Genomic DNA, 12,285 nt, shown 5'->3' on the forward strand with positions numbered 1-12,285 from the left:
ATTTCAATTCTTTAAAAAGTGTTTTATGGGAGTTATTCAACTAGATATATAGCATTTTAATTTTTAGTAATGCCCTTGCCACTCAAAATGCACGAGGCCTAATAAAACCACTTTTTTTCAGTGCACCTTGTAGTCTTTGTTGCTTTGGTGTTAATACCTCCCTCCTCCTTTCCTTATTATTTTTAAATGATCTGATTTTAAAAGTGAATTGGAATTTAATTCAAACATATTGAAGACTACACTTAAATGCTTTTGAAATTGAATCATCACTACTTTTTTCCACTGAAAAAAGTATCTTACCTTAGGTAAAGCGTCATAACTAAATGCAATGCAGAACATGGGTCTGGTTCACACATCACACTCAACCATGATTTGGCATAATGTACAAGAGCAGGAATGACTGGTGGTGAGCCTTGGGTTCACCAGACCTCTTGTCTTCTCTTTCTCGTTTGTTTTAAACTTAACATAGTTAATAATAACCATAATTTATTGGTCCAGATGATATGACAAGCCACAGATGAGCAAAAACAGAGATTCCAAAATTCTTCTGACCATGTGGGTAGACAATGGGATGGAGACCATACAAACTGGATATTTGCTATTGCTTGTTCCTGCTTGTGTTGTGTCACATTAAAACATTCAGTGTGGTGTGGGTACATGAATGCAGCCATAGTAGTAGTACTAGACATGGCACAAGGGTTTCAGACAGGAGTCTTTCCTGGAAGATGCTGGGGACTGAAGCAATGACCTTCTGCATGCAAACCATTTGCTCTCCCTCAGGCTGTGATATTTTGCTAGAACATTGTCACTCCCTAATGTAGTTTAACCCCTTTTTTATTGAACACAGAATTGTTCTAGCGCTGTTCAGTCCTTAGCTGCAGTTAATGAGCTAGCATGACAGACACACCACTCTCTCTTTCCCACACATATAAAATAATGAGCGGCATAGGTCCTCTATGCAGACAATATACACAACAACAGTAATAAAGCTGTAGTCACACTTAAAGGACTTAATGGAACTGTTCCAAATTGTCTTAGGGAAATCTTCTCTCCTGCCACCCAGAACAAAATTGGAACTGTTTTCACATTAGGTTTGACTCACTGTCTAAACACAGTTCTACAAAGTTTTATCACTGCTAGTAGTGCAACAATAAAACGGCTAGCACACAAATCCAAATTGGGATTCCTGCATTTCAGGGGGTTGATGATCCTTGGGTTCCCTTCCAACTTTACGATTCTGTGATTTGATCTGCATATTTCAAGGCTTCCGGTTCCACTCTGCCTTAATGGCGGCAGACCCCACGACAGCGGGAGATCATTGGCGAAGAAAAAACAAGGATGATTGAGGGTAATTATCCTTGAAAATTTCCCCCAGGGACAGAGGAGAATGGGGTTCACTCGCAGTTCATCTCAGTACCTGGCTCTCAGTCTGTCATGAAATGCAGGGGGCAGGGAGTCGCTGTGTGCAGAAGTACTTTGCCTGCTGAAAACCCTCCAACGCTGCCATTAAGAAGCAGAGGTTCTTCTGTCAATTAGAGCTTAATTGGACTAAGGTACATGTGTGTGCTAGAAGAGATGAGATCACAAACTACAGGACAAAACCAACTGCGAGGACTTTAAGTTCTGAACTTGATAAGACTTCATTCGTTGCAAAAGACATGGAGGAGGGAGCCTACAGTTTCTTTATTCAAAGTTTTTTTCTCTACATTTATGATTTGGCAACCCTCCTCTGAGTGTTAGTTCAAATTATATTTGTACACACGAGGATGGAAGAAATTGGATTATAGATATGGAATATAACATTAAACAGAACTGTGTGTGTAGGAAAAAGGGAGGGAAACACTATTTTGCAAAAGGTTTACAATGGAAACTTAGAGCTGACTCTTCCCCATCCTTTATTATTTATAGAGTGAACTGAATAACACTAAGAGGACTTGGAATTTAATTTAATTGGTAGTATAATTGCTTATATATCTTCAGTTGGAAGGAAAGATGAAAGGAGTCTGTGAACTTGTCAAGGAACTGATAAGGTTCATTACTGAGTGATCTGCAGTTTGACAGACCGCTCTTCTTCCCAGGCTGAGAGGGAAAATGGTAAAAACAGGTTATTTATTGGGACAGAGTGATTTTTGCAGCTGTTGTTAAAGTTGCAAAACAACGAAGCATAGGATAGAGCAATGGATAAATTTCTGGAACAACAATGGGATATCAGCTCCGCCCAAGGCATGATGGATAACAACAACAACTGGGGGAAAGAAAGACATAACATCTTACAAGGACAGGAAGAAACACCACGGGCAGAATAATTGCCACACACAGGAAGAACAAGGATTGAGTTTGAGTTCCTCACTTGTAGTTTTATAAATCATTTAATATGTCAACCACTCTGGGCGGCTTCCATAGAAACCAAAAATATAGTAAAATATCACACGTTAAAAACTTCCCTGAACAGGGATGCCTTAAGATGTCTTCTGAATGTCAGGTAGTTGTTTATCGCTTTGACATCTGCTGGAAGGGCGTTCCACAGGGTGGGCGCCACTACCGAGAAGGCCCTCTGCCTGGTTCCCCATAGCTTTGCTTCTCGCAATGAGGGAACCGCCAGAAGGCCCTCGGCGCTGGACCTCAGCGTCTGGGCAGAATGATGGGGTGAAGACGCTCCTTCAGGTATACTGGACCGAGGCCGTTTAGGGCTTTAAAGGTCAGCACCAACACTTTGAATTGTGCTCGGAAACGTACTGGGAGCCAATGTAGGTCTTTCAAGACCGGTGTTATATGGTCTCGGTGGCCACCCCCAGTCACCAGTCTAGCTGCCGCATTCTGGATTAGTTGTAGTTTCCGAGTCACCTTCAAAGGTAGCCCCACGTAGAGTGCATTGCAGTAGTCCAAGCGGGAGATAACCAGAGCATGCACCACTCTGGCGAGACAGTCCTCAGGCAGATAGGATCTCAGCCTACTTACCAGATGGAGCTGGTAAACAGCTGCCCTGGACACAGATTTGACCTGTGCCTCCATGGACAGCTGTGAGTCCAAAATGACTCCCAGGCTGCGCACCTGGTCCTTCAGTGGCATAGTTACCCCATTCAGGACCAGGGAATCCTCCACACCTGCCCGCCTCCTGTCCCCCAAAAACAGTACTTCTGTCTTGTCAGGATTCAACCTCAATCTGTTAGCCGCCATCCATCCTCCAACCGCCTCCAGACACTCACGCAGGACCTTCACCGCCTTCACTGGTTCTGATTTAAAAGAGAGGTAGGCAATACCTCATGATTTTTTTTGGAATAGAAAGTAGTTTTCAGAAATGTATTCCAGGGAACCCTAGGATTCCTTAGAAGTTTGATAAGAGGGTGGACAAACTTTTTGCAGTGGCAGCTAGCTCACAGTTATCAACCTTCCCTGGTGATGTGCTGCTGCAGAAGTATTGGATGTTCTTTAAACTTCCCTCTCAGTTTACACAGGTCTCACCAGTGCTGTCTGTACTGTGCCCTAAATTGTAGGTGTGTAGCAGAAATCTTGGCAGCATCTTAGGTTTCTGTGGCACACATTCTCATCAGGTTTCTGCATACAGAGCTAATTTTGAGTGCAGTTTGAAATTTCCACAAACATATGCAAAGAAAATAGCTATTCCACATGTGGATTCCTATTTCACATAACTAGCTGTGCTCATTGCTTTGTGTATTGCTTGCATATTTGCATACAGAGCTGTACAAGTGACCTTTGAAACATGACACCCAACTGTTGGACAGAATTTTCCAAATACTTTTAGATTGCATATCCTTAATTGCTACTATTTTTTATTACTAACTTGAAGTATTAGGCACTTAACAGACTCTCCTAACCACTTACTGCAACTTCCATGTTCTTTACTTTCTTGAATAGTAAGACATACTAGGATTCTTTCTGAAGGAAGTTATTAAAGACTCACTGTGTGACTATAATGACAAATATATAGGTAGCAAAGAACAAGCAGCCACACACATAGTGCTGGCTTTAAAGTAGTGATAGCATTCATCTACCTTTTCCCTCCCACATAAAGATCACATAACCAAGAAGGTTGCTTCTTACCAACCAGTAGCAGAAGATTTTTTCCTGTCTGCAGGATCCCTGCCACCTTAATACACAAGAGCATAAATTCATGGAAAAAGGGAGTGAGACTGTTCCATTGAGAACCTTTGTGTTGAATTGCATTTATAAGAGAGGGGAAAGTAGAGGAAGAAATGAGCTGGAATGAGCCACAGGAGAAGCAAGACATCTGGGGCCATCATTTTTAGAGATGCTGAGCTTGCACAAGTAGTTCATAGTTCTGATGCTCAACACATGAGGGAAAAAGAATCATTGAAGGAAACATTTTCAGGCATTAGGGATTGCAGTCTCCTGCTATATGTGCTATTGGCTTTGAGTCTAGGACGTTGTGAACTAGTATGTGTGGGGAATTCATGCTGGGGTGAAAATACTGAAACCGAGTTTCCATGTTTGTTTTCTGTGGCTGCTACAAAAAAGCCATTTCCTGTTCTAGTACCTCTGCCATCTTTGCCATAAGGGTCAACCTGTGCCAACATGTGAATGCTACACTTTGGACCATAGGATGCAGTACAGAATCTAAATATCATTCTTCACAGCAGGCACCACCAAAACAGAAGCTTTCAGTTGTGGCTAATATGTAATATGTGAATGAGCATCAAGTGTAATCAGTATGTGATGTTGCCACATGGCTGCCCTAGCCAGTGGTTCTATATTTAGTGCTTTCCTGGTGCTTCCAAGCCTCATGTTGACAGGTATGTGCTGAAGGGCAGGGGCCAGGAATATTGGCAGCTTCCACACCACATGGTGCAAACTGCTTAAATTTCACCTGTGGAAGGGAATCTTGTAGTTGTACTAACCACATTGTATATGCTTAGCAGTATAAGGCCTGTTTCATGGGTTATTCAATAGCTTTGGGTTATAATTCTAAACACCGTCAGGAGTAAGCCCCATTTAACACAATGGATTTTATTTCTGAGTAGGATTGCTCTGTACGGATTTTTTTTAAAAAGAGAAACAAATAGAAATAAGGCAGAACTGGGCTAAACAAAAACTACTCAAACAGCTATTTATCTCAATTTCAAAACTCATATCCATTATTTTACTTCGGGGGTGGGGAGGTCTGTCGTGAAATGCTAGCAAAAGTTCCTTTTGAAATTGGTGTTTGAAATAACTGCAGTGGAATTGTGCCTCATTGCATGGTGTGTGCATGTCTCCCAATTTGCTCTCTTGGTACATGTGGATTTGCTTATGCTTACGACAGGTAGTGATATAACCTCATCATGTGTCAGGAGGCAATGCCACAATGCTTCCAGTATAGAACTTTATTGGTTACATAATAACACATAATGTTATTAATAGAAGTCATTGCTAGTCACAGCGACATTGGAGGCAACAGCAGCACAGGCAACGGCTCCTCACTGCTGAGCAAAATTGTCAACTCCTTGCCATTTGAGGAATTTCCTTTAAACAAAGGACTTTCTCAAAAAGAACTCTTGAAAATGCCTGTGATACTGCAATATTGATGAGGAACACCACTTGATTCTGAGCAGTACTAGGTGGAATGGAAATAGTTACAATTAATGAAACCGAAAGATGGCAAACTGGCACCACTAGGTGAAGCACATGGTATGATGACATAACATATCACTTCCAATGTGGTAGCACCCCAATTGTAGAATATCCTTACCCTGCCTTCTGGGGTGAAACTGATACCCACATTATTTACCGTATTTTTTGCACCATAACACTCACTTTTTTCCTCCTAGAAAGAAAGGGGAAATGTCTGTGCGTGTTATGGAGCGAATGCCTGCGGGTGGGGGGGGGGATCTGCTGCAGTCGTGAGCAGAGGATCCATGGTTCCCCTTCCTTCCCTCCTCCGTGGTTACAAAGCATGGATCCACATGGATCCTCAGGATTTTTGCATTGGGCTACTCCAAACTCACTGTCAGATCACATGTCTGTGGCCACAGCATGAACCACAAAAATCATATATCCACTATTTCGTTTAGAATATTTTTTTTCTTGTTTTCCTCCTCTAAAAACTACGTGCGTGTTATGGTCTGGTGCGTGTTATAGAGCGAAAAATACGGTACTTTTCAGAGGCAGTGGAACATACCTCTTTCCATTGTCTTTTACAGGGGTTTGATACAATTTAGCCGGCTGGAGGTTAATGGATAGTCTGCCTGCCCTTTTAAGAAGATAGCAGAATGTTTTACTTGTTGTTATTTTATGTTGTCTCTCTCTGGGATTGTGAATAGATGAAGAGTGGAATAGAAATGGGAATGAATGAATAAAAATGAATAGAAAATACTCCCATGTAATATCCAGTTGTGCATTCCGTCTAAAGAGTTCCGAGAATCAGATTTTAGCCATATATATATATATATATATGCCACTTTAAAACATAATATTGAAAAGGCCGATAGCTTTCTGTTTTAGAAAATTTACTTGTTAGTGATTAGGACTGGGTTTAAATAGATTTCATTTGCTCCCAGATGTGTCTGCTGCTGGACAGTGTCTGCCTTCCAAGCATTAGTCCAAATCTGGTGTTAGAGCAGTCATATATTTGTATGCACAATTACTATTGTTCATGTTGTTGGCTGGTAATGCTTATTGCAGTACCTGAGCCTCAAACTCTTGACCTATATTTGGCCCAACCCTCAGTGATGAATGTAAAATGGATACAGGAGAAGGCAATATTTATCTGGTGGCAGTTCTTCTGCCTTCTGTGGTGCCTCAGCCTGGGGGTGCATTTTGGAGGTACAGGGAGCTGCTACTGGAAGGGAGAAGTGAAAAGCTCCTGTACATGAGCTGAACACTGCCTGTGGTGCTCTGGAGCCAGCACATAGATTTCCACCCCTCCTTCCCCAAGTCAAGTCATGCAGAGAATAGAACACAGTTCATATTTAACTCACCAGGGAGATGCTGTAAGGATGTTAACTCTTGAAGCTCTGAGAGAAAGATTTTCTCAGATACTCAGAGGCAAATAACCAGTGGCTAAACTTCTGCTCGTGACTGATGAAAATTAATGTTGGTGTGATAGCTAGAACATTTAAGAAATGTGAAAACAGTAATAACTGCATGAATGCTTTGTTATGTGGACAGTTTCTTGGTGCATTATGGGGCATATTAACAGAATTTAAAATTGCCGAATTATCAGGTGTTGTTACCAGTGCCATTCTTATATGATAGTACATCGATGAGAAAATTTGTTGATGGCTAGTTTCAAAGTCACATTTTATATGCTGTTCTTATGTAAAAGCTTGTGGAAATGAGTATATGAAGTATATAAGATTATCTTGCCATCTAGTGGCTACTGTATTCCCTGCATTTTCACTTAACGGTTGGTATTGGGATTGAAGTGTAGTTCATCTAGTTTATAGTCATAGTGTATGTAAGATACAATTACATGTTAAGGAAGGATTTCAAAACACCATAAAGTCAATGTGAGATTTTCTATTTTTCTATGGCATATTGAGTACAGTAAGTTACAATAGCCCTATTGCCACATTGTTGTTGATACAAATTACTAAATGCAAGACTTATTGCCAGTTCAATTTTCTTTCTGATTAAAATGGGTTGAATAGAATATATTAATAAAATAATCTTAAATATTAATGAGTGGCTTTAAAATGATTAGCTTTTCTTCAGATTCTAGTCTACAAAGGATCTTGAAGTTGTATGTATTGTAAGTTACCTTGTGCTAATGATATTAATAGCTTTTGCAACTTACATATAGAATGTGGAATTATTTCAGAAAAGATATATTTGTCTCTCTTGAATGCTGTCCTCTTCAGAGTCAGCGAAGGATATGTTCCTGGTATTTTCTATGTGGTTCACGCATCGAGACCCTTGCATCCACATTTGTCTCAGTGACCAGAGTTCTTTCCTTCAGCTCCGTACCTGGGAAGTTCTGGAAAGCTTGTGAAAACATATTGTGATTGTCTCCTCATTTTGGTGACAGAATGAAGTGTCCTGAAGTTATGGAACCCAATTATTGCAGGAGACAAACTAACATTATACAGTTTCCAAATGCTGCTGATCCCATTTGCAGGGGTTTATTGAATTTTTTAAAATTTATTTTTAAACGAGCAGATTACTTGAAGGCAGGATATCATTTTCCTGAAACAATTCTTTTTATCATCTGGAAAGGCACTTGTTTCACCTTTGCATTAATCAGCGTGTCTCTGATAATCCAGTTTTGACTCATTCTCTTTGACTATTGAAAAAAATCAGTGGTATGAATCCCAGGTGTTGTCTTCTGCCCTGTGGAGAATGGGAAGGTGGTGTTTGAACCATTATGAGTAAAATTATATGGAGATGCTGTTATACTTTTTAGACAGGGAGATGACATGAAGAAGTTCACCAAGTATTTGTGTGGTATGGGTTAAAACACGGCATACAAATATATTTTGTCAAGATTATTGTGTCTGAGGCAGACAAATTATACAAGTGCTTTGTAACTTGATTCACAGGCCAATTGGGTTTTGCATTTGTTTGCTGTATGAGTTAGTGTGAGAAGACCTGAAATTCATAAAAACCATGTTGGGGATATTTTGGGAAGAAGTACTTCTGAATAGTCTTGCTGTAAGAAAGAGTTGTCTTTATTTTCATCTGAATATATATTGTGGCAGAGCTGGATTCCTTTAAAACGAGCTATGTATATGGACAGTAGTGGATTGCCAGACCTTTCATGGCCAGCAAAGGCATGAGGGAGAAAAATTGCATAGTGATTGTAGGATAATTCAATTCATAGTGAATTCATCCATGTTTGGCACTTTTTTGAAGCTACATTCTCTTTTAGGTTTACTACCCCTTAGGAAACACAAACTAATAAATTCCTAGATTGTTTTATTCATTCATCCTGCTGTGTTCCAAAGTTAACAGTACATAAAAATATAGGCCAACACTCAAATGAGCCATTTATTAGTTCCCCGCTGTACATGAACTTGTTACAATGCATAACAGATTATTATGTGCTGCTGGAACCACAGCCACTTTCCCATTTCACACTTTCCTTCACACTTCACCTTCAAATGTGCGCTCTTCCACTGTCTCCAAGACAGACGGATGCCAATAATAATTTACCATGATGTGCAAACAAGCTCACTGTCTATTAGAGGTACATTTTAATGAAGTACCGTACATGTGTGCAGATATAAAATACAACATAAACTAAGCCAAATTTCTGAATAACACAAAAATAGCTCTAGTATTAGCGGATGTCCCCACTGGTGTCAGTGTTGGGGGCAGACCCACGTGCACAAGTGGTGGTCCTTCTTTGGCTTGTACAAAATTCACACTGATCAGTTCTACTTCATTTATCAGTATAATTGAATAAAGTAAAGACTTGTATTGATGACAGGCTGATTTTCTGAAGCTTATGGAGGATAAGTGGTGCTGGTGGTGTTTAAATTGGCCTTAACATGATGTTCTATGCTCCACTGTTTTACTTAGAAAGTTCTGTAGCGAATATAGTTGCATCAAACAATTTTAGCTTGTTTCTATGTGCTTTCAAAACAGATAATTATTTAAATTGGGCAAATGTATATAATATAATTTTCAGTTTAGAAGCAAAGCATAAATGTTCTTGTGGATTTGCATTGTATTCTTGTTGGATTTTTCCTAGTAAAGGAATCCTGTTATGATACATAAACTATTAATTTAAGCATCAGTATATAAATGCAGCCTCTTATGTACAATTTCCTTTTAAGGTTTTAGTAACAAGAACCACAGGAGTTCAGTTTTCTAGTTTCAGAATTTAGGAACAAATACATATTCTGAAACCAGCTTTGTCATAGAAGTGGTCCTGCTGGTTATGGGATTACTCATGGACTTTCTATTTTGCAATCGCTAGTGTGATTCGTGTTGTTATAGTATATTGTACCTTTTCAACATAGACTAGCCAGTTCTCAGACTCAAGAGACATCTAGTGTAAAAGAACAGAATACATCGATTTCATGGAGATAACTTCAGAAAAACTAAAAACATGTTTATATAATGTACCTAATCCAGAGTCATCTTGCATAAGCAATGGTTCGCTCCTTGATGTGAACATTGTGTGCTCCTTCCAGAATGTTCATGTGACATTCTTATTAGCAGGAAAATCTGTTGCCACAGGAGTGTTCTTTTGTACATACTTTTTGTTTAGATTAGAGACTACTGTGTAATATACAAATGGTGCGCATTTTTGGCACTGCAAACTGGGTAGAGAGAAGAAGAAAAATATTCTTACAAATTACGTTTAGGGCTAGGACCAGATTTCTTGGGGAAGGGGCAGTTGCTGTGGGGTTGACAGTTCCCTCTTACCCAAGCACAGGATAGAGCCCAGCCTCTATGTGCTTTCTCTGCCTCCACTGCTTTTGTGGTGGTAGTGAGACCACTCTGTTGCCTGCTATGTTTTAGCAGTGGATGGAAGATGGCACTTTTAACAGGATCTAAGCTATGCTCCTTCCTGTCGTTGCCACCTGCCATCTTAAGTTACTGATTACGCAATGTCCCAACCTATAGATTCCTATAGATTTCATTGGTCTGTAGCCCAAAGCATTATATGCCCCAGCTGTGTTTGCCAGTTTTTGAAGACTCACCTCTTTACATAGGCGTTCCCTTGATTTCTCAACCTGAGTCCTGCTGTGTTTTAATCACCCTGTTTTATTGTGTATTTTAATTAAGAATACATATATTTTAATGGTAGGTGTGTCTTAGTTTTTATACTTTGCAAATTACTTAGCCTACTTTGGCATGTTGTTTAACATGGTAGACAGTCACCATGGATGGGAGGCAAGCTAGGCTCTTGTTCAGAAGTGGAACAGCTGCCCATTACTAGAAAAGGCATTGGGGGAAAGAGGTAAATGGCATCATGGTTGGGCCAGTGAGGGGCCATTGGACTGTGCCCAACCTGGCTGACTGCTAGTGCCAGGCCCAAGTAAGCTGAAAAAAATCAAGCAGTGTAAAAGATAGCTATAGGTATGTCTCAGTACTATTCAGAGCACAAATGATAGTGTAATGCAATTGAAGTCCTGTCAGTATGGTTGTGACCTGCACACTCACAGGTATCTCTTGCATTGTTTGATCTCTTGGCTTTGATTTAAACCTTTTCCTCCTCTCTGTTCCTAGCTACTGCAATTTACTACAGCATTTTTGCTCTACCTTCTGTTACTAAGATACCCAAGGCAGCTATCGCAATTCACTATTTTACTATCATCATAACATAGTAAAAAAAATGCTTTTTTTGGTAATTAGATATAATTTATTTTTACTTATTTCTTATGACCCCTGCTTTAGCAGTAACATTAGCGAAGAAGATGACATCCACACTGTCAGTGTCTGTAATATCTAACATCCTGTTCAATATTATTTTTGGAATCACGTTTTCACAATTTCTTGAACCGTCATCAGTCAAAAAATTGAGAAGAGCATATTTTCCAAAAATCCACACCAAAGAAGACATTCTCCTCCCCTGTAGTAGTGTTCACAGAATTGTTAAAGCAAATTTGCATCCTATAATAAAATCTTGGAATTAATTTTTCGTGGCACCCTGCTGCAGCCATGTGTTTTGAAGAAGAGTGTCATAAGTAAAACTAATTTCTTATTGTTAATGAGTGAGCTAAAAGCCCATATATGTTATACTAGAAAACTTTCAATCCCTGCTGTAGAGTTAGTACTATCAGAGTAGTACAAGCCTTACAGATTGAGTTCTCACCCTGCTTTTTCTCACATCTGGCCAGCACTGATGAGATGTAGTCCTTATCCTTCTACTTCCTTTCCTTTACGCTATTCTATCATGGAAAATGCACAAGTATTTCCCCCACACAAATAGCTCAGTCAGTAGAGCATGAGACTGTTAATCTTAGGGGCATGGTTTGAGCCCCACATTAGGTTAAAGATTCCTGCATTGGAGGGGGTTGGACTAGATGACCCTGGTGGTCCCTTCCAACTCTACAATCCTAGGATTCATTTGTGTGGAGCTATGTGTCTTGACTTCTGTCCTCCTCCTTTGCTCACAGTTTTCAGAGTCCTGTTGTAGGCAGCTTGATTGCTCTTGTGACATTTGTAACTTCCTGCTGCCTGTTGTTTTATTAATCTTGGGTTTGTATGTCAGCCTCCCAAAGCTCTGTTGCTTCTGCCAAAACACTACCTGAAAGCCAGTTTTTAAATATAGGAAACTGTTTTCTGTTTTCTATAAGTTCTGGTCCTAAATGTTTTGTGGTGGTGGTGGGGTGTGTGTGCGTGTGTGTGTGTGTGCGTGTGTGTGTGTGTGTGTGT

At 39.9% G+C, this 12,285-nt stretch overlaps 1 protein-coding gene across 9 annotated transcripts in view; it reads left to right on the top strand.

Annotated features, from left to right (window-relative positions):
• Positions 1–12,285, top strand: part of SSBP2 (single stranded DNA binding protein 2) — a 122,386-nt gene that overhangs the window by 74,899 nt on the left and 35,202 nt on the right. The gene's annotated exons all lie outside the window — the stretch shown is intronic.

Source organism: Podarcis bocagei (assembly GCF_964188305.1).
Source record: "Podarcis bocagei genome assembly, chromosome: 11".
In the NCBI taxonomy this organism is placed as follows: Eukaryota; Metazoa; Chordata; class Lepidosauria; order Squamata; family Lacertidae; genus Podarcis; species Podarcis bocagei.